This window comes from Equus asinus, chromosome 7 (genome assembly GCF_041296235.1).
Source record: "Equus asinus isolate D_3611 breed Donkey chromosome 7, EquAss-T2T_v2, whole genome shotgun sequence".
In the NCBI taxonomy this organism is placed as follows: domain Eukaryota; kingdom Metazoa; phylum Chordata; class Mammalia; order Perissodactyla; family Equidae; genus Equus; species Equus asinus.
In genome coordinates, this window is record NC_091796.1 from 61,635,298 (window position 1) to 61,658,740 (window position 23,443).

Consider the following 23,443-nt stretch of genomic DNA (forward strand, 5'->3'; position numbering starts at 1 on the left):
CCCTAATAATTAGTGATGTTGAACATCTTTTCATAGGCCTGTTGCCCATCTGTATGTCTTCTTTGGAAAAATGCCTGTTCATATCTTCTGCCCATTTTTTGATTGAGTTTTTCATTTTGTTTTTGTTGAGTCCTATGAGTTTTTTGTATATTTTGGAAGTTAACCCATTGTAGATTATACGATTTGCCAATATTTTCTCCAAGTTGGTGGGTTGTCTTTTCATTTTGTTGATGGTTTCCTTTGCTTCACAGAAGCCTTTTGGTCTGATGTAGTCCCGTTTGTTTATTTTTTCTTTTGTTTCCTTTACCTGAGGAGACATGTATTTAAAAAGATACTGCAAAGACCAGTGTCAAAGACCCATGTCAAAGAGAGTCTGCTTATGTTTTCTTCTAGGAGTTTTATGGTTTCAGGTCTTACATTCAAGTCTTTAATCTATTTTGAGTTAATTTTTGTCTCTGTTGTAAGATAGTGGTCTACTTTCATTCTTTTGCACGTGGTAGTCCAGTTTTCCCAACACAATTTATTGAAGAGATTTTCCTTTCTCTGTTACATGTAGAAATAAACAAAATAGAGACCAAAACACAATAGAAAGGATCAATGAAACTAAGAGCTGGTTCTTTGAACAGAAAAACAAAACTGACAAACTCTTAGCCAGATTCACTAAGAAAAAAAGAGAGAATACTCAAATAAAACCTGAAATGAAAGAAGAGAAATTACAATGGACACCACAGAAATACAAGGGATTACAAAATAATACTATGAAAGGCAATATGTCAACAGATTGGTTAACCCAGAAGAAATGAATAAATTCCTAGAATCATACAACCTCCCAAACATACCTCCTATACATGCCTGCAACATCCCAAAACCAAATCAAGAAGAATTAGAGAATATGAATAAACTAATCACTAGTAAAGAGATTGAAACAATTATCAAAAACCTCTCAAAACACAGAAGTCGGGACCAGATGGCTTCTCTGGTGAATTCTACCAAGCATTCAAAGAAGGTTTAATAGCTATCCTTCTCAAACTCTTCCAAAAAATTGAAGAGGAAAGGATGCTTCCTAATTCATTTTACAAGGCCAACATTACCCTGATACCCAAACCAGACTAGGACAACACAAAAAAGGAAAATTACAGGCCAATATCACTGATGAACATAGATGCAAAAATTCTCAACAAAATATTAATAAATTGAATACAATACATTAGATGTATCATACACCACAATCAAGTGGGATTTATTCCAGGGATACAAGGATGGTTCAACAATCACAAAAACCAATGTGATACTCCACACTAATAACATGAAGGATAAAAGTCACATGATCATCTTAAGCAATCATCTTGTCAAATGCAGAGAAAGCATTTGACAAGATCCAACATCCATTTATGATAAAAAGCAACTCTCAATAAAATAGATATAAAAGGAAAGTACCTCAACATAATAAGGGCCATATATGACAAACCCACAGCCAACAACATACTCAGTGGTGACAAACTGAAAGCTATTCCTCTGAGAACAGGAACAAGACAAGAGTGCCCACTCTTGCCACTCTTATTCATCATAGTACTGGAAGTTTTAGCCAGAGCAATTAAGCAAGAAAAAGAAATAAATGGCATCCACATTGGAAAGGAAGAAGCAAACTGTTACTATTTACAGATGACAGGATTCTATATATAGAAAACCCTAAAGAATCCACCAAAAACTATAGGAAATAATTAAAGAATATGGTAAAGTTGCAGAGTACAAAATCAACATACAAAAATCCATTTCATTTCTATACACTAATAATGAACTAGCATAAAGAGAAATCAAGAATACAATCCCACTTAAAAATACAACAAAAAGAGTAAAATACCTAGGAATAAATTTAACCAAGGAGGTGAAAGTCCTATACACTGAAAACTAAAGGATATTATTGAAAGAAACTGAAGAAGATATACAGAAATGGAAAGATATTCTGTGCTTATGGATTGGAAGAATTAACATAGTTAAAATGTCCATATTACCTAAAGCCATCTACAGATTCAGTGCAATCCCAATCAGAATCCCAATGACATCCTTCATGGAAATAGAATCCTAAAATTTATGTGGAATGACAAAAGAACCCAAACAGCCAAAGCAATCCTAAGAACCAAGCTGGAGGCTTGCAATCCCTGAATTCAAAATATACTATAAAGCTATAGTAATCAAAACAGCATGGTACGGTCTGAAAAACAGACACACAGATCAATGGAACAGAATCAAGAGCCCAAAAATAAACCCGCACATCTATGAACAGCTAATCTTAGACAAAGGAGCCAAGAATGTACAAAGGTTTGCATTTTTAAAGATCATTCTTTAGGGGCTGGCCCAGTAGTGTAGTGGTTAAGTTCACGTGCTCTGCTTCAGCGGCCTGAGGTTCACAGGTTCGGATCCCAGGTGCAGACCTAGCGCCACTCATCCAGCCATGCTGTGGTGGCACCCCACATGAATAGAGGAAGATTGGCACAGATGTTAGGTCAGCGACAACCTTCCTCAAGCAAAAAGAGGAAGATTGGCAACAGACGTCAGCTCAGGGCCAATCTTCCTCACACACACACACACACAAAAAGACCATTGTTGCTGCTATGTGGGAAATGGATTAGAGAAGAGCAAGCATGGGCATGAGAGGCTAGCTTGGGGTCCAGGCAGCGATTCAAGTGGTTTGGCCTGAACTGACAGCAGTGGAAATGGGGAGGAGATGAGGGATTTGAGTGATAGTTAGAATGTAAAGTCCATAGCTCTTGATAACAGATTAGATATGCGGAACAAAAGAAAAGGAGATATGAAAGAACGTTTCTGTCCTGCACAAGCGGATGGGCGCTCCTGCTGTTTACTGTGAGAGGCAACTGCAGGAAGAGAAAGTCTGGGGCAGCGGTGGTGGAACCAGTCATTCATTGCGTTTTGGACACATTGAATTTAAGGTACTTTTGAGATATCCAAAGACAGACATCAAATAGAAGATCAGATACTATATCTGGGATAGAGAAGAGAGGTCTGGCCTCGGGATATACAATTCTTGAGTCATCAGTGCACAGGTGCTACTGAAGTCAAAGGTCTTGATGAGATTGCCTAGGAGGAGAATCTAGAGTGAGAGGAGGAGCTCAGCCTTAAGGAACTCCTTCATTAATAGCTGGGTGACAGAAAGTAAGTGTGCAAAGGAGACTGAGACAAAGGTCTGGCATCACAAATGCCACAGGGAGGAGAGAATGGTCCATACTGGAAAATGCAGGGAATAAGCCAAGTCAAATGAGAACTGAAAGCATTCAGTGGAATTATTAACACGGAAGTTACTTAGGGCCTTGGCAAGCTTTGTGACCTTCACCTGACCCGAAAGCAAACAGTACACATTGCTCCACGGGTCACTGAGAAAAGCAAGTTCTGAGTAGAGGCTGAGAGACATAATATAATTTACTAACAGATACAGTTTATTTTACGTTGACCTCTTGAAACAAAACAAAATAAATAAAAAATAATAAATTTAAATGATTGAAATCTGGAGAGATGCAACTGCAAATATGTATTTTTATAACTACTCTGTATTTCGTTTTATACTAAGACGCTATCTTTTTTTCTAACAAAGAAGCCAAAAAAGCTAAGGATCCTGTTGAAAACTGTAGCAGAACAAGTTCAGCAATGGCTATAAACCTAAAAAAACCCCAAAAACCAGTTTTCAAGGGTGCAGGCTTCGAAAAGATTCTGGTCAGTGACTGGTGGTTTCAATCAAAATAATCCAGGTGGATATCAACTGTCAATAGAAGTATTTTTTAACAATACATAAAAGCGTGTTCCTATTGACTTACTTGAGGTTCTTGCCCAAAGACCTTTTTCTCCCAGAAGCAATTGATGAGATCTCATTTCTCCCATTTTCAGACAAATGGGATTTTCAGTGAACATTCTTCCTTCGTCCATGATGTTTGGACCTCGGCATGCCGCTCAGTCAATACCTGCAAATGTTTAATCAATGATTGCTCACATACTCCCTTGCCCAAAATGGCCCTATTGGACAAGTTCTAAAACTGCTCTTCCCATGAAGTTAGTGAATTCCAAATTCATGTCCATATCTTTAAATGAACCTCTTGGGAGACTTTGCTGTATGAGAGATCTGGTCAACAAGGGCAGAATTCCTCTAGAAGAGAGATTGGTAAACTGTGGCCCGTGGGCTAAGTCTGCTGCCTGCTTCTGTATGACAAACTGGCTAAGAAGATATACGTATTTTTGCAGTTTTAAATGCTTGAAAAAATCAAAAGAAAAATAACGTGCATGACATGCAAATTGTATGAAATCCAAGTTTCAGTGACTAAAAATCCAGTTTTATTGGAGCACAGCCCATTAACTCATTTATGTCTTGTCTATGGCTTCTTTCATGCTATGGCAGAGTTGAGCAGTTGTAAATGGTCCATAGAAGCCACAAAGCCTAAAATCTTCATTCCCTGACTCCTTATGGGAACGGTTTGCTGAACCTACTCTAGAAACGGTCATCTCAGGGCTCTGACTGCCCTGACTCTTGGAGAGTTGGCATGGGAAGTGAAGATCATAATGCCGTTTCTCATTTGCCAAGACTTCTACAGTCCAAAGTGTTTCATCCTCACAATAAGCCTTTGAGTTAGGAAGGGTGGGCATTATTAACTCCATTTTACAGATAAAGAAATTAGGGTCCAGAAATATTGACCAGATTAAGCCCACAGCAATGCTGTAAATAGGTATTATTGCTTCCATTTTAAAGGTGGAAAGATGAAAACTCAAAGAGGTTAAGTGACTCACACAAGATCAGCCATTGTGTCAGAATGAGACTTGAACTTGGATCTTCTGGTACCTAATAAATACCTAATTTGCCCACACCGCCACCGACTGCTCCCTGGGTAGAGCAGCTGGTGGCTTTTTGAGCTGTCCCTTTTCTAGAGAGGATTATTTTTTACTTTAATACGGACACCACCCTGAAGAGAAAGTCCTTTGTTCTTGGTCCTAATCTGGTTTAGGCCAAGAAGCAGTCGAGTACATTTGAGATTTCTTCGCATCCCCTCTGTAGACCTTGGGTAACCCGAGTTTTAGTGGCTGTTCCAAGATGGCAGCCAATATGTTGCTGAGGAGGGCAAAGTACAAAATTGTTCAGAGAACTGAAATTGTGGCTAAGGAGAGCAGGCCTCTGGTATTTTTGGAGCTCCATTTCTCAATCACGTCCTTCTTCCTCTCCAGCCATCTTTTGTCCTCTTTCTTTTCTTTATTTTTTATTCTCCTTTCTTCCCCTCTTCTTGTCTTTCTCCTCACATTCTCTTGGTTTAAGTGCCTTAACGGTGGCAGCAAAAAGGATCAAGAGCATTTTAAATTCATGAACTGAACACTTGGAGGTAAGGCACAATGCTAATATGTCGCTTAGAGTCATGTGTTTAGAGTGTTGCTGTGAGCCTGGATTGCCTTTACCATGGCCAGGAAGGCCCAAAGACTCTGCTTCCTGCCTGCTCATCCTCACCCCCTTTGCTCTGGCCTCTTTCTGTTCTTTCACACTCCAGAAACTTGACAAACGCTGTTCCCTTTGCTTGGCTTCTTATCACAAAAACAACTTCCTCTTGTGTGCCCTGTCTCAGTTCCACAGTCCCCTCCTCAGAGCTCAGAGAGGCCTTCTCTGACCGCGCTGTCTAGGACGCCATGCCTCTCCCTCATGCACTAGCACAGCACCAGTTTATTTTGTTCATAGCACCTCACCCACTGTATTATCTTCTTACTGGGTATGACAGACCTGAATGCGAGCTCCAGGACCTTCTCTGACTAACGTGCACCACCGTGGTCCCAGCATTCATCACAGTGCCTGGCACAAAGTTAAGGCAATCAAGAATATTTTTGGATAATGAATAAATAAAATTTCCAAAAGGTGAAATTCCCAAATTAAAATTTATTTTGATTTGCAATTCACTATAAGCTCTAAGTTCTCTCATATATATAGTTTAATTTATCTTAACAATTTAAATATAATTTAAATAAACTAGTTAAATATACAGTTTATTTTAGAAATTAAAAAAAACACTGAGGACTTCCAATTCTGGCCAAGATGCTCCATCCCCATTGTTTACTACTCCTACCGGCCTTGCTCTTAGCTAAAACACCCTGGACATAACACAATTAATGTGCATAGGAAGATCCTGGAAAGTGAAAGCCTGGCTTGGGAACTTGCCACTTGAGGAAGAACACTGCACATGTCCCCTGGGTTTTCTTTCTGCCTCCATGTATTGAGAAGGGGTACTGCAGAAGTCTGTAACCCAGAACTGCCAACAGGCACAGACGGAAAAAAGCCCAAGCAAAGCTTCCTCTCTCTAGTGAGAGGACTGGGAATATAGTGTAGTGAAACAGAAAATGTTCTTGAGAATAGCTGCCCCACTCCAGACAAACACCAGAGAAAATCTGCCCCAAACCCAAAGCCCTGTGCTGTCAGCAGGGCCAAGTAGAAGCTGGATTTCCAGCCCCTCCCGGCAGAAACAACCAAGGGAGTTGACACTGCTTCTCCATGAGGGTGGTGCCAGTGGGGTGGAATAGGGAGCTGAACTTCCCCTGCACCAGTGGCAGTGAGATGGAATGAGGTAGAGCAAAGCGGTGCCAGTTAACACTCCACTTCTGCCTTCTCCTGGTGTCAGGGGGCCCAATGGGGAGCTGAACACCCAGTCCCCTCTATACCTGTACAATACACCGAAACAGGGTAACTCTGCAAAAAAAAAGAAAAGAAAAGACTAAGTGGGATCATAGCATGCTACCTAAAATACCTAGAAGGTCCAGGATACGGTAGAAAATTATTCATCATACCAAGAACCAGGAAAATCTCAACTTGAACGAGAAATGACAAGGAACAGACACCAACACCAATATACCACATATGTTGGATTTATCAACAAGGATCTTAAAACACCTTTCATAAGACTGCTTCAATCGGCAATTACAAACACACGTGAAGCAAACGGATAAATAGAAAGCCTTAGCAAAGAAATGGAATAGAAATATAGATATAAAGAACCAAATGGAAATTTTAGAACTGAAAAGTAGAATAACTGAAATAAAACTCACTGGATGGGCTCAACAGTGGAATGGAGAGAACAGAGGAAAGAATCAGTGAACATGAAGAGAGAATGTTAGAAATTACTCAACTTGGACAACAAAGAGAAAATAGACTGAAAAGAAATGGACCGCGTGTCAGGGGCCTGGGAGACAGCAACCGAAGACCTAACATTTACCCCACTGGGGTCCTAGAAGGAAAGGAGGACAAGCATGGGGCTGAAAAAGTGCTTGGAAAAATGAGGGCTGAAAACTCCCTAAATTTGACAGAAGACAGAAACCTGCAAATGTAGGGAACTGAGCGAACCCCAGAACAAGGTCAATCCAAAAAATTCAAGTCAAGGGACATCAAATCAAACTTCAGAAAACTAAAGGCAAAGAAAAATTTCTTTAAACACAAAGGAAATGATGAAAGAAACATGACATATCAGGAGTGAAGAACAGTAGAAAACATAAAAATGAGGGTAAATATTATAGACTATCCTTATCTTGAAACTTCTAAATTATGTCAAATGATTGAAGCAAAAATTATAACACTGTCTGATGTCGTTCTCAATATATGTAGAGGAAACAGTAATGTTAATTATACTGTGAAGGCGGAGGGCAAATGGACCTAAATGAATGCAAGGTTTCTATGCTTTACTCAAACTTGTATCAGATTGAGACCAGTGGACAGTGATAAGTTCCATATGTGTAATATAGTACCTGGGGCAATCACTCAAGTAGCTGTATGAAAAGCTATACTCAAAAACTTTACACAAATCAGAATGGAATTCTAAAAAGTGTTCAAATAAGCCTCAGGAAGGCAAAAAAAGTGAAAAGAGGGAAGGAAAATGAGGACAAACAGAAGACAAATAGTAAAATGGTAGAATTAAGCAATAACATACTAAAATTAAATTAAATGTAAATTTCATTCATCTAAACACACCAATTAAGAGACAGAGATTGGCAGACTGAATTTTTAAAAGTGGCTCAATTATAAGCTGTCTAAAAGAAACTCACGTCAAATGTGTTAGTATATGGGTAGGTTGAAAGGAAACAAATATGAAAAAAGACATATCATGTAAACATTAAAAGAAAGCAGGAATAAGCCTTTGATAAAGCAGACTTTAGAGCACAGAAAGCTACAAGGGATCAAGAAGAGCATTACATGATCATGAGAGGGACAACCAGCTGTAAAGACGATGAAATAAAACCCATCTTACTCCCAATACTCAACTCTCAGGATGATTTAGTTTTTTATTTTGTTCATCTTTTCCTTTTGGTGTATAAATATGAGCGTATTTGCAGACAGAGCTTATAATGCTTACACTTCTTTTTTTTACCATTTTTTAATTTAACAATATCTCTTGAACGGATTTCCAGGTTTTACATTTTTTTCCCTGTAACATCCTTTAATGTCTTACTAGCATTAAATAGATGAAAACAGCCCAATTGTTTTCAAACCCCTTTAAGCCACACAGCACTTCTTTCTTAAACCCTTGTCTTGCAGGGAGGTGAAGGCGGAGCTGCTCTTTGCAGAGTGGGGAGCGGGAGGCCCAGTGGTGTCTTGTGTGGTCTCCCCAATAGTTTCCTCTAAAGGTCCCTGACGCAGCTCCAGCAGATGTTGAGCCTCTCGGATGAGGTGTAAAACTGTCATTTTATAAAACAATGACAAAAATGCCATATCAAGTATATTCAATGCTAAAGTTTTAATTGTACTCAAATCCATCCCTACCTTTTACCAGCTGTGATTATCACCGTGGCCTTGTATTTCACTTTATAAGGAAAAGAGAAACATAGATGTTTGAGCTGTAGTTGCCATGGTGATAAGCAGAGTCAAGGGACTGGGCTAGTTGTCCTTTTCTGTGTCTTCCAGAACTTTTCATTTAAAATTCCTACTTTTCTAAGCTGTGTCGCTATAGACCCAAACTGTCCATCTTGACAGCTGAGTTTTGTACAGCAATATATTTTCACCTATAGGAATTAGTTATTGGCATAGCATTCTTAGCAATGCTGAGTTTTTCTTACTGAAATTGAAAATATGTCAAGACCTCCAAAGTCCTTCTAGCAGTAATTAACCTAAGCATGCCATTATGGTTTTGGTAGTATAGATAATTTGTAAATATGACACAATTTCTTTAAAAGTCTGAGCATTTAATAAAATAGTCAACTATGATCTACAGATCCAGCTACATAAAATGCTTCTTACAAAAGCATGTACTAAAAATTATATTTAGACTGCAGCTTCCTAAGAAAACAATTAATGGACCGTATCGAGTAGCACATACTTTTGCTAGAAGTGAGTGAAAAGGCCGTGTTTTCTCAGTGAGACACGCCTTTGGCAATTCATTCCATCTGCAGAAGTCTCAGCTGCCAAGTTTGCTGCTAATCAGGGTTTCTATCTCAGCCGACAGTCCTGGTGGAGAGCCGTGCTTTGATTTACTTGTGCTGTTTAATGTCATGATTCAGAACTTCAGAGAAAGTGCGATCGTCTCTACTTGGTGCACATGCAAAAGGACAACTAGGTTTTTGATGCCCCGCATTTGCTGGGGAAGACAATTATTGATACAAACTTTATAACCTGCTCCAGAGGACTCTAACAATCGTGCAAATTTTAGGGTGTAATCACTTCAAAGGTTAGCCTTCCCACATGAGCTTGCCAGAGCCCACAAGCAGCCTTTAGTGCCATTCATTGCGCAAAACTCAATGACCTTGCCACCTGGACAAAAATGCGATTCCAGGGGGCTCAGAATTCCAAGATAGATGCAACAGCATTTCAATCTCATTAATGTTTGTTATGAATTTCCATTAATCGTGTTCCATTTCAGGGACTATCCCTAATGTTTTCTGAAAAGCAACCCAATGAAGTGATTAACAAAACTAAAGCTTTAACTCAGCATATTTCTGTGAGGTCTTGATTAGTGAAAGCAAGCAAACCAGGAAAGAAGACTGGACAAAGAGAATAATGTCTGTGCGGCTGGGCTGTGCTGACTTCCACTTGACCTTGTGCTCCTCGTGTGGAAATGATGCATTTTTTAGTGCAGGTGCTGGGAGATGGCACTGTACCCTCGTGTAGAGTCGGAGTTTATTCGTGGAGTGTTTGAAGTGTACCTCCTAATGCCTTGGGACCTCCATTTCCCCATAAGGCAGGCAGATGATGGAGTGGTTTTTCATTTGCGAGATCAGGGTTCTTAGTGTATGGTTTGATTCATAAGCAAGACTCATGACAAAGTGAAAAGGGTCTGTGTGTTCTTGGTGAAATAAAAAAATGGATGTAGAGGATGTGCAGGGTAATTTGGATTACAATAAGGTGCTCTGACCACTCAGGCTGGGGCCAGGCCATATAATATGAATCTGATTCACGTGTTGTCTCATTCTTCTGAGTTCCCAATGATCTACAATTTGTGTTTATCAATTTACAACCAGCACATCATGTATTCTGAGCAGTTCACACTGGCTGCAGCACAAAGCACATACTTATTAGTGACATAAATCAAGAGTTTCTGTACCTGAATAGAGATTAATCTGTAATCCATGCCCGGAAAAGGAGCCCTGGCAAGCAGTGCAGGCTGTCCCTCTGGCAAACACTCATAACCCTCTTCCGGGAACACTGGCCGGCCCATGTGGATTCTGCTTCCAGGGGAGAAAGGGCAAGCAGGAAGGTCCGCCCATGGTTTAAATCAGTTAGGACCTCAGAGGACTCCAGAGGTGGGAGTTTTCTTTTTCTTAACTATGATACATTTTCATGACGGAGGAGGAGGCCTGGAAAAAAGAGTTGTGACTAGCATAAAAGAGGACACAGGGGTTTCTGTACAAATAAAAATATTCTGTCTGCCAGATCTTTTCTGGTGATAGGGCTAACTACGCTTTTTCTTTACAAGAGACAGCCATGACCCAGGTGAGAAACTTTGGCTTGAAAATAGCTGCTTCCTGGGCAGCAAATGGGTTAATTAAAAGTTGAATGATTTTTAAGGCCCAAATGAGTCAACTAGAATTTGGATGCCAAATGTTCACCCGAGAGAGGTGAATAAATGCTCACAGGGCATCTGAAAAGGACAAAGGTTCTTGGAAGCGGTGGGAGGAATTCATCAAGGGAGAAATGCCGTTGCCCAGGTTACCGCCTGTAAACCCTTGGTTGGGAGAGTTTGGGGTGAGTTGCAGCATGCTGCTGATGAGCCCCAGCCCCGAGGAGGAGGATCTCCAGGAGAATCAGCGGGCAGCACCACGGCCCACAGCGCCCAGGGCATGCTGCCAGCGGGACACGGAGCATTGGACAAGCAACCCTCAGAGACGACCTTTACCTGCAGTGGGGACACATCATGATCTCTCCTCAGGCTCAGAATCCCATCATCCCCATGAAGTCTACCCCACCCACTTAAAGGATTAAGTTACAAATATGAAGACAAAAGAGAAAAAAATAGGCATTTTTGGGCACTGTTTGAAGACTGAGTAGGGGCCAGCCCGGTGGTGCAGCAGTTAAGTTCACACTTTCCGCTTCTCAGCATCCTGGGGTTCGCCAGTTCAGATCCCGGGTGCAGACATGGCACCGCTTGGCAAAAGCCATGCTGTGGTAGGCGTCCCACATATAAAGTAGAGGAAGATGGGCATGGATGTTAGCTCAGTGCCCGTCTTCCTCAACAAAAAGAGGAGGTTTGGCAGCAGATGTTAGCTCAGGGCTAATCTTCCTCAAAAAAAAAAAAAAGATAAATAAAGACTGAGTAAATTGCCTTTATTTATAAGAGGAGAGCAAGGGATATGTCATTAATGGCATGCTGCCAGGGCCCTGCCCTGTAGCCTAATGGCTAAGTTCGGCATGCTCCACTTCTGGAGCCTGGCTTCAGTTCCTGGGTGAGGACCTATCCCTCGCATCAGCAGCCATGCTGTGGAGGCATCCCATATACAAAATAGAGGAAGATTGGCACAGATGTTGGGAAGTTTGGGCCAAACTTCCTCAGCCAAAAAAATAAAAGGAACAACAACCAACTGCCTGAATAAAGGCACCTTAGCCCCAGGAACAAAATTTCCACCACTGCGATCTGTCAGGGGTTTGCGAGGTCAAGCGCGTCAAGCAGAGAGGGCGTCCGCACGTCTTCCTCCTAGACCACTTTCTTTCCTGATGCAGTCAAGTGCTCAATCCACATTCATTGTTTTTTTCTTTTCTATCTTTAGAATGTTCTGGGAAGTCACTAACTTTTTGCTGATTGGAAGAAGCATTAAAATGTTTACTGTTACCACATTCAGTTCCTTCCCTTCCCATGTACCTTTGTTTCCAAGGTAGATAAGCAGTTTAATCAGGATCGTATCTTCCAGGTTATGCTACTGTATTTATGGATTTATAGTTCTTTCTTTCAATTTCCTTCTTGTATAATGCCATGCCAAAGTAGAAAAGAGACGGGGTCATTTCTTTCTCTGCATTTGAATCAGCTTGTTGTCTCCCAAGAACGTCAAATCAGCATCAGATAAAAGAACAAGCTTCAAGCTAAATGCCATCGCCTGAGAAAACGGAAGCCACTGGACACACTTCTACCTGCTCCCACCACCACATCTTCACAAGGGCCGGCATCCACGCCCGCTCGCTCCTCCTGCCCCCATTACTATGGCTCAGCTGTCCTTGCTCCTCTTGAAGACTGGACCTCCTCTTGGGCTCCCTTGTCTATTCATGGGCATCTCTCCAGGTTCTTCCTTCTCCTGTTCCTTTGATCACAGTTTTTCCTTGCATCTTAAAAAAAAGAAAGAATCTCTATTGACTCCAGTCAAGGTTCTACTTCACCTCTGCTCTCCCTTTACAGCAAAACACCTCAAAAGAGTGACCGATACTCTGTCTCACATCCTCCCTCGTATTGTCTCTTAAATCTGATTCATTTGAGTATTGTCCCCACTACTCCATCAAAATTGTCCTAGCAAAGTTTGCCAGTAAAACCCCATGTTGTTTACTTGGCCTATCAGTAGCATTTGGCACAGATTCTCACTCCCTCCTCCCAGAAACTATTCACTTGACTTTTGGGCTATCACCTTCTGCTGGTTTCCCTTCAAACTCTGCTGGCTTTTCCCCAGCCTTTTGTTAGTTCTCTTTCCTGGTACTTTTCATCTTGCTGACTCTTGGTTGGAGTGCCAAGGGCTCCAACCCCAGTGATCTCATCCATGCTCATGACTTTAAGTACTGTTATAATAGCCATGTCTTTAGCTTCTGCATGCTGATGCTTTGACATCTGGGGTCTTGCTGACCTGGAGGCACCGCCCCTCCCAGTGCTAGCCAATTCCTAGAGGTAGTAAACAAGCTGCCTACCTGTGAACACAGCTTTCACATGCAAACCAACCAAGTTAGAGCCGCTATCCACCTCCCCTAATCATGCCAGGGCTGGTGCCAGGCATACAGATACAGCCCCTGTGACCTGGAGCCGCAGAAATTATTCCAACTAGCCAGTCCAACTAGCCTGCTTCCCCTGGCTTGCCCATTCCTTCCCACGGAAACCACAACAAAGTCTCTTGCCCACAGTTTCCTTCTCTGTCTGTCTGCCCACCCATCTCACTTTGGCATGGCCTCATGTGGCCCTGAACGCTGTGCCTCTGTTTCTGGGGAAGTGTGAGTATAAGAAGCTTCTTCCTTCATGACAATCATCTCTGTGTCGATGTGTTTTACCTTCCCTGATTAAAACAAATCCAGGGTATCCTTAAAACAACTATAATCACACACACACACACATACACACATAGACACACACACTCCAAACTGACGTCTCTACGCCAGACATCTCCGGGAACTCCTGACTCATATATTCATCTGCCTTCTGAACATCTCCACTAGATGGCAAGTAGTACCTCACACTGGGCACATCCAGACCCGATCTTCTATGATTCCCCCCAAACCTGACCCTCCCCCAGTCTTCCCCATATCAGTTAACGATGACTCAATCTTTCCTGTTGCTCAGGTCAAAAACTGAGATGTCATAGTTTACTCTTGTCTTTCTTTTGTATCTCACATCTAATTCATTGGCAAGTTCTCTTGGCTCTGTCTTCAAGTGACATCTAGAACCTATCCTTCTTCTACAATGCCATGCCAAAATAAAACTCACTACCACTGTGTCAGTCTTCGCTCATAAAAACGTACCCGAAACACAATAAATACTTAATAAACATGCATTGAACGACTGTCATAGTAAATGTATTCTACTTATTTTATGATCTGATTAATTGATAAATTAATGTTAAGTCCTACATTGTTACAAGTGGGATAGCATAACACTTTGCTTCTATCTTCTTGGACTTGAGGAAAGATTAAAATTTATTGCCCCAATGTAAGCTGAGCTCTGCAGAGAGAGATGAGATTGCTCCAAGTCAGTTCCATCTCTGTAGACGTTTAACCCTTCCCAAAGGTTCCCATGAATTCCCGAGGAGCCTGACCCTCGTGATCACCCCTGCCCCTGCCCGCCATGGAAATGGGCGAGGCTACAGATCGCCTCGCTGTGCTCTACCTTATGACCCTTTCTACACAAAGTTGACACGAGACTCAGTTTTCACTCAAATCATTTTGAGTATAGCACAATTTACAGAGGAGGGAATTATATTTCAGAAACGCAACAATTTCAAATTGAACACCGCAAGTCATGTTCACTCAACACTGGGGATTGTTTAATGGCCAGATCACTTCATGCAGTTCTCAGTATTGTACTTTTTCTCTCCCTGCCACCTCCTTCCTCCTAGATTGCTACTCCATTTCCCTTCAAAATTCTTATTTTTTTCAGGAAAAGAAAAAAACAGGCCTTCTATGTTACAAGATTTTACACCTAAGATGGTTTTTGTCTGTGTTCTTATTATGAATAATTTCAAACATATAAAAAATTTAAAGAATAGGACACTGAACATCAATGTGTCACACCATTCAGATCTGATAATTGTTTATATATATATATATATATATATATATATACATATTTTTTGAGGAAGATCAGCCCTGAGCTAACTACTGCCAATCTTCCTCTTTTTGCTGAGGAAGACTCGCCCTTGAGCTATCATCCATGCCCATCTTCCTCTATTTAATACGTGGACGCCTACCACAGCATGGCGTTTGCCAAGTGGTGCCATATCCGCACCCGGGATCCGAACCGGCGAACCCCGGGCCAGCCCCTAATTGTTGATATTTTGTCATACTTTCTTCATCTATATCTTTTGCTGAACCATTTTAAAGTAATTTACAGATGTTATAGTGCTTTATACCATTAGTACCATCTTCACAAAATGAGGACATAATCGTCCATAACCACAGTGCGATCTCCATGTCAAACATATTGACAATATTCCTGAATATCATCTAGCGCCTGGTTCATTTTCAAATTTCTCCACTGGCCCCCAAACAATTGAGGCTTGAAATATTAATTTTACTTATTTACTTGTTCAGTTAAACCTGTATTTAAAATAGCGTTCTATTGCTATTAAACATTTTAATATGGTTGCATGCTTTTCCTAACACTTCTCTTTGTACGAAGTGGAGACAAATACCAGTAGCCAAATGCTCTTTATTGTATTACCTGTTGGAGTAAACCAATACCATTAAAGTGGGGTCTCTATTTTACACAGCTGTTTAATGCCATAAGATGTATGGACTCACTTGTTAAATTGGGATCTGTAAGCAAAAACAAATGGAGGGAAGAGCAACAGAGACAATGAGTAATGGAAATAGTTTCCAGACTGCAGAAGCCACAGCTTTAGTAGAAAATATACGCAGCCCTGAGGAAAGACTTTCCTGGGTCCTTGTGTCTGTTACCTAGCAACAAGCCCATTACACAGGGGCACGCTGGCGTCCAGTTAACAGGGCACAGGAAGAACGCGTGAGGAAGAGGACCAAATTTCTTCTTTTATACTATGTTAATAACTCAGGACTGTGGCAGTGTTTGACAGGGGCAAGTGTCTGAAGAAATCATTCCTGTGTAATGCTTTCTCACGTTAGATCCCTAAAGGAAGAAAATGGCTTTAGTTTAATTTGCTGTGCACATGTCACTACTTATTTGTCCATATAGCTATCTGATAAGAGTTAAATATACCACATGAAAAAGAAAATCGTCCAAACTCAAATTGGTTTTGATTCATGGTGTAAAGCTCTAAGACCCATCCAAATTCATTCCTAACAGCAAATGAAATCAGCGTCACAGATTTACCATCATTATTATTTTTTGCTTTTAAAATTGCTTTTAAGTAAATTACTGCTTTTTTAGGTTTGGCTTCTTTCTTCTATTAGGTGTTAATCTGAACTGACAGGATAGCTTCTCTGTCATCTGTTTTTGCCTAAAGTTTTTCACAGAAAAAAGGATTGTTTCGATAGCACAGTGTTTGAATAATGTAGCTATGCCGGTGGTCATTAATGGCAACACCATCCTTTAAAGCTTGCTCCAAGCGCTTCACTAGCACTGCTCCTCACTTCCCTTTCAGCTAAGTCAGGGGAAGATGTGCGCCAACCAAGGACAGGACAGAAGCCCAGAGCTCCTGGTCCCTGGCCCAGCTTGCCATCAGTTAAACTGTGTCTTCAATTTTGTGTGTGTTTTAAAGTTTTTAAATTGTGGTAAAATACACATAACATAAAATTTACTATCTTAACCATTTTTTTTGAAGATTGTCACCTGAGTTAACAACTATTGCCAGTCTTTTTTTTCCTTTCCTTCTTCTTTTCCCCAAAGCCCCTCAGTACACACTTGTAGATTCTAGTTGTGAGTGCCTCTGGTTCTGCTATGTGGGACGCCGCCTCAGCATGGCCTAACGAGCGGTGCCACGTCCACGCCAAGGATCCAGACAGATGAAATCCTGGGCCACCAAAGCGGAACATGCGAACTTTTACCACTGTGCCATGGGGCTGGCCCCTATCTTAATCATTTTTAAGTGCACAGTTCGATAGTGTTAAGTATATTCACATTGTTGCAGAACCAATCTCTAGACCTTTCTTCATATTCCTAAACTGAAATTCTGTACCCATTAAACAACAACTCTCCATTCCCCTCGTCCCCTAGCCCTTGACAACCACCATCTACTTTCTGTCTTTATGAAGTTGACGACTCTAGGTACCGCATAGAGGTCGGTCATACAGTACTCATCTTTCTGTGACCTGATTGTTTCACTTAGCGCTATGTCCTCCAGGTTCATCCATGTCATACCATGGGTCAGAATTGCCTTCCTTTTCAAGGCTGAATAATATTCCATTGTATGCATATAGCACATTTTGTTTATCCACTCACTGGTCAATGGACACTTGGGTTGCTTCCACCTTGTCAGTATTATGAATAATGCTATGAACATAGGTATACAAATATCCCTTCAAGGCTGTTTTCAGTTACTTGGGATATGTACTCAGAACTGGAATTATTGGATCATATAATAATTCTATATTTTTGAGGAACCACCATACTGTTTTCCATAGTGGCCATACCATTTTACATTCCCACCAGCAGTGCATAAAGGTTTCAATTTCTCCACATCCTCGCCAAGACTTGTTATTCTCTGTTTTTTTTTTTTTTTGATAGTAGCCATCCCAGTGGGTGTGAGGTGGCATCTCATTGTGGTTTTGGTTTGCATCTCCCTAATAATCAGTGATGTTGAGCGTCTTTCATGTACTTACTGACCATTTGTATATCTTCTTTGAAAAAATATCTATTCAAGTTCTTTGCCCATTTTTAAAATCAGGCTGTTTGGGTTTTTGTTGTTGTTGGGTTGTAGGAGTTCTTCATATATTCTGGACATCAACTTTGGTGTCATATCCAAGAAACCATTGTGAAATCCAATGTCATGAAGCTTTTTTCCTACTTTTTCTTCTAAGAGTTTTATAATTTAGCTCTTATGTTCAGGTCTTTGATCCATTTTGAGTTAATTTTAGTATATGGTAAGGTAAGGGTTCCACTTCATTCTTTTACATGTAGATTTCTGGCTTTCCCAACATCATTTGTCAAAAAGACTGGCTCTTCCCCCTTGAATAACACCTTCCTCAAAAATCATTTGACTCTGTATGTAAGGGTTTATTTCTGGGCTTTCTACTCTATTCCATAGAACCATATGTCTATCTTTATGCTAGCACCACACTTTTTGATTACTGTAGCTTTGTAATAAGTTTAAAATCAGGAAATGTGAGACCTTCAACTTTGTTCTTTTTCAAGTTTGCTTTGGCTATTTGGAGTCCCTTGAGATTCCATATGAATTTTAGGATGGATTTTTCTATTTCTACAGAAAAAAAATGTCACTGGGATTTTTGATAGGGATTGTGTTTTTCTAATTTTTTTGAGGTCTCAGAAACTCATTTGTCTAGGATTATGCTCTGAAATCTCAAAGTTCTGCAGACAATGAAAGTGGGACGTAGAATTTACTAAAAAGACAATGGCCACATTTGCCATGTTTTCATTTTTTGGAAAAATAATTCTTGTTGGTGTTCACGACACTGAGATTCCACAGTAACAGTAAACTTTTATTTAAGGCTCACTATTCATTAGGCAATGTTCTAAATGCTTTAAATGCATTGTCATTTAATTCTCACAGCAGCTCTATGGGATAAATACTATTATTAACCCCATTTATGGAAGAGGACACTAAAGTATGAAGAGTTTAAATAACTTGCTCAAAGCCGTGGAGCTGGGAAAGGACAGCGCTGGGATTTGAACCCAAGCAACATAACTCCCAAGTCTATGCTCCTAACAACTACATCATCCCGTGCCTTCATGTTGGTTGTTCATTCATTCATTCATCCGACAAATCTTATTGCAAGGTCCTGGAAATTCAGTGGTGAGTGAGGTAGACATTTTCTTCTGCCCTCACAGGCTAGTCCTCACAACTGATGGACATAATAGCCAAATGCTAATAGTTGTTGCTGTCCTATCACCCTGGTCTACTCAATTATCATACATCACCAGGTGAGTCACTGCCAAATTGTCAAAGATCAGGCTTTTTGTTAGAGAGATATGACTCATCACTCATTTATTAATTTGCTTATTAAACACTTATTGGGTACACTTACTATGCACCAAATGCTGGATCAAAGTATGTTGCGGAAACAGGCATGCACAAGAATGTGGCCATGTGCTAAGGACTGGCTTTTATAAGGAGGATGCTCAGGGTGTTTGGGGAGCATGGAGAATACTCCAGCTGAGGGGTTAAGGAGGAGGGCCGCTGTCAGGAAAGGCCCCTCCTCCTCCTCTGCTTGTCTGGCTGTGTCAGAATATATATTCAATTTGTATATGACTTCTTCTATTTCTGTAGGACCTACGGGAATACTGCATAGGAATACTGTTACTCAAAGCCCCTCTCAGGTGAGGTTCTCTCCTCCATGGACCGCTTGGCTACTAAATCTTCTAAATCCTTAGTACTCCCCACCTCTATAGCTTGGGACCACCATTTATCATCATTGCTAACCGAAGAGCCATGTGACTCTAAATTGCATTTACTGTGTTATTATAATATAGAAATTAGAAGCCGTGAGGGGCCATTGCAGGCTGTAGCAGGGCGCCAGTGCCCCACCCATACCTGCTGCTTTGAGCACTTTGGTGCACTGGGTTTCCAGCTGGCAGTATCTACTTTTTTTTTTCATGAAGGCATTCACGGGCCTCCAGAGTGAACTCTCTCCACCTGTGATAGAAGCCAAAGTGCCATGGGATTGATCCATGTGTCCTGGGAGCAGCCCTTGGCCAATAGCAGCAGGTGGGACATCCGGAAGTGCAACTTCCACACTGGTTCCTGGATTTCTACAGCACGATGGAGCGCCAGGCACCTGCTGTGGGAACTACTTTGCCCTTTCTTGGTTACGTTTCCTTTTCTGTCTTGCTTGCTGTCCTATAGGTGCTGCCTGCGTGCGATCCCAAGTAAGCTAATTGCACTTGGATCTTTGTCCTGGAGATTATTTCTGGGATGCTCATACTGAGACAGGGCACAGTCTGAGAACTCCTCTCCCAGAGTCTTGACGAGTTCTGGTGCCACCTCCAGCAGGCCCTGCTCGTCCATGGGCACGTCACATGCACACCAGTTCCTTGGAAGCTCTTCGTGCAGAAAGTATCACGTCTTCCTTCAAGAGAGACCAAGAATCTCAAACAGGTGTAGGCTTGCCTTTTAGAAGCTTTCATTCTCAATTACTCCCCAATACTTGGCCTTTCTATTTATTTGTTCACTCATTTCATTCTGGATGCATTGTTTAAGAGTCCAGCGTGTGCTGGTCGTGAAGGTGCCCAGAGGATTTGCTTTCACTGCCCCTGGTCTTCAGATTATCACAGCTTGGGAGGCAAGGCCATTCATAGTGTTCTTTTGTGACTTCATTGCAGATGAAACCTGTGCTTGAAGTTACCTTCCTGGAGATGCCAGAAGTCTGGGGATGTGTTTCTCCCCATACGTCTCCATAGCTACTAAGATGGGGAAAAATTCTGCTGGGTTTAGGGAGCAACATCAAAACATTCCAGCAGACATTGATATATTTTTTTAGCCAGAACAGCGTCAGTCTAGAGAACTGAGAGGTATCGTGTTGGTAAATCAAGGAAGAAGACAAGGGTCTGAAGATAGAAACGATTGAAAGGTAGTAGGGGAGGCAAAGTTACAGAGTAAGAGGGAAAGTGACAAAACGGGGTGGGGAGAGAGAAGCAGGAGATAGGACTAAAAGAAAATTCCAAACACTTTCTGTCTGCTTTGCTGCTCTGCATTTGACATCTCTGCTTGGAAAACAAAAAGGAAAGAGGAAAAAGCAGACGATCACACAGCCTCCAACGCCACAGTGGACGGCAGTCCAAGACTCCTCGCAGGGCCTTCCAGGTCGTTTCTACAGCATTTCGAGTGTTGCTTCAAGTGTTCTAATAATTACTATCTGAGAGTGACGCTATGATTTTTGTTTCTCATCACATTCCTAGCAAATTGACAGTGTCAAATCAGAGTCTATTTTGGACTCAGAGTTTATGATGTGGCTGCTTGTGAGTTGCTTAGGAAATGGGAGATAGCCAAGAGCAGCATTTGGGCTCCATCGGAAAATTGCACTATTTTTCATATTTTGCTATACCTTTCGTTCTTTTTTTTTTTCTCACAGCTGGAAAATGACAAAATGAGTTTTATCCCTCTACCTCTTTGAATACTATTTAACCAAAAAGTGAATTGCAGCAAAGTAAAATACTTTCCTATTTTCAAATTTGCAGGCATCCTACCATCAAAGGAAGTCGATTTCATCAGCCCAATGGATGGGAAAACACTGCATCCTTTTTAGATAAAACTCTCCCCTCTGAAACCAGAGTTCCAAAGGAGCAAATTACCAACTGCACTGGCACTGGTACAGGATTAGAGATGAGGATCCTATCTCCTGTTTCTGCCGCTCTTCATCATTTCTAAGCTACTGACACACAGAAACTACCTGATCTGCTTCTCGTCCGAGGCTCCTCAGGGCTAGGAGAGGAACGGCCAGGAACACAAACAGTGCACAATCCTTGCGCGTCTGTGAGAGAGGAACACCCAGCCCAGGGCCTGGGCTCGACTTTGCTCTGCGGAAATCTCCCCAAGATAGTAAATGCTCACAAGGAGCAGATGGACGCCCTGTTTCTCCAAGGTCTTCTTCCAAAGGCCCCTCCACACGAAGAGGCCAGGGATGAGCCCCAACTCCCTCTGAAGGAGGGGAGGGAGGAAAGGCTAAGTTGATTTTGCTTCTGTTCCAGTCTGAGGTTTTCCTGGCTCCAACTCTGACTCAGAAGGAGGGAAGCAGCCTGGGTGGAAAAAAAAGATTCTATTCATAGCTCCACTGCTGGCGCGGCTGCTCTTGTCGCTCCCTGGGCCTCTCGCTCGGTCTGTGAAATGGGGCGAGGATGCTGACCTCAGATGAACATTTGAGACTTAATTTATATGTGCAGGGCTTTGAAACTGAGAACAATAGGTGTAATTTGAACATAAAGCGTTGCTATTATTTCTCTGCCACTTCTGCCAGCACTTTATTGTCTTCACTGTACACTATTATCCAGGGTTTTGTTTAGAAAGTATTACTACTCGTCCAACAACACCCACACCACTAAGCCTCTGCGTTCAGAGGGGGCTGCATGTACAGCACAAGGACAGTCTTGGTAGTGGCTCTGATATTTTTGCTTATTAATTAAAAGAAAACTTTAAAACATATAGAAGGATGGTAATTTCCCGTAAACACTGGGAAACTTTCTGCTTTAGAACCAAAGCAAAAGACCTCTTTCACCTTCTGTCCCAAAACGACGTATGCACGCTGAGCATTTCCCACTCTGTGAGGAACGCAGGCGTGCACGAGCAGGGGCTGCGTGCTGGGAACGCGGCAGTGCTGGGCGTTTATGAGGATGGAAGGCTGCCAGCTCCTCGGGACCACAGAGCTCAGGGCTGACGAGGGCAAGGGAGTCTCTTTACTGTTACCACTCGTACATTGCCTCCATAAATATCTTCTTTTTATTATTACTTCTGCTGGTTTTAGATTTAGTTTATGGATGCAGTTAATGCTGTATCTGAATGTTAAGGGAATTGCTATCCTTGTTAAGATTCTGCCCACTTGGGGAGATTTGCTTAGGCTTTTTCCCCCCTGCAATAAACACATCTGGTGGACGGCAAAGGGCTTATTTTCCCCCTCGATACCCTGGGGAGCGTTTGGTGGGAGTGAGTTTCAAGCACCAAAGAGAGCATTCCTTGAAAGGCTTAGCACGCTTCGATGTTGGCTGAGGAGGGTGATCCTCCCGGCCTGCGGTTATGGAGGAAAGGGCTGGGCACCTGCTGCAGCAGCCAGGCTGTGTCTGCATAGTCATTCCCCAAGAACAAGGGAGGAGGACCAAAGACAAAACCGATAGGGGGCCCATCCCGCGTGGGGTTCACCCACTGCCAGAGCGCTAGCTGCGTCCCCATCTTGTCCCAGAGAGGAAGCCCCCTCTGCTTAGAATGGTGACTAGTTGTGGGTGAGAGATCTACTAACTGCGGGGATCAAAAACTGGATTCCTGAGAGAGGTCGACCCAATCCTTTCGACCATGTTCATCACTCAGAAGAGGTGGTCAACTGGCTGACCCTCACGCCTCTGACAACATTCCACAGTGTCATGGGAACAGAGCCAAGAAGCACAGGCGCGTGCATATATGTGTGTGTGTGGAATTTCTCAGCCAGAACTCTTTCCTGCACTTCAGAGCCATATATCTAATGGCCTATGGTGCATCTCTACTGAAGTCCATAAGCACCTTTAGCAAAACATTCTCAAAATCCATCCCATATTGTTTCCCTCCCAATCTGTTCTTTCTTTTTCTTCATTTAAGAAAACCATTTGCTCATCTGCTCAGCTGCCCAAACCCGACACGCTGATGTTCACCTTACCACCTTTGTTTTCCTTGCCCCAGGGCCATATCCATTAAATCACTATGTCATTGTGATTCTGACTTATAAATATCCTCTCTGTCCTGCTGTTCTCTATTCCAGTTGCTG

At 41.9% G+C, this 23,443-nt stretch overlaps 1 long non-coding RNA gene across 1 annotated transcript in view; it reads left to right on the forward strand.

The window, feature by feature from the left end:
• Positions 1-21,940, forward strand: part of LOC139045776 (uncharacterized) — a 38,757-nt gene extending 16,817 nt beyond the window's left edge. The window contains exon 3 of the long non-coding RNA XR_011504870.1: positions 21,177-21,940. This is a non-coding gene — a long non-coding RNA (uncharacterized lncRNA). The remainder of the gene's footprint in view (positions 1-21,176) is intronic.
• Positions 21,941-23,443: the final 1,503 nt, after the last annotated feature.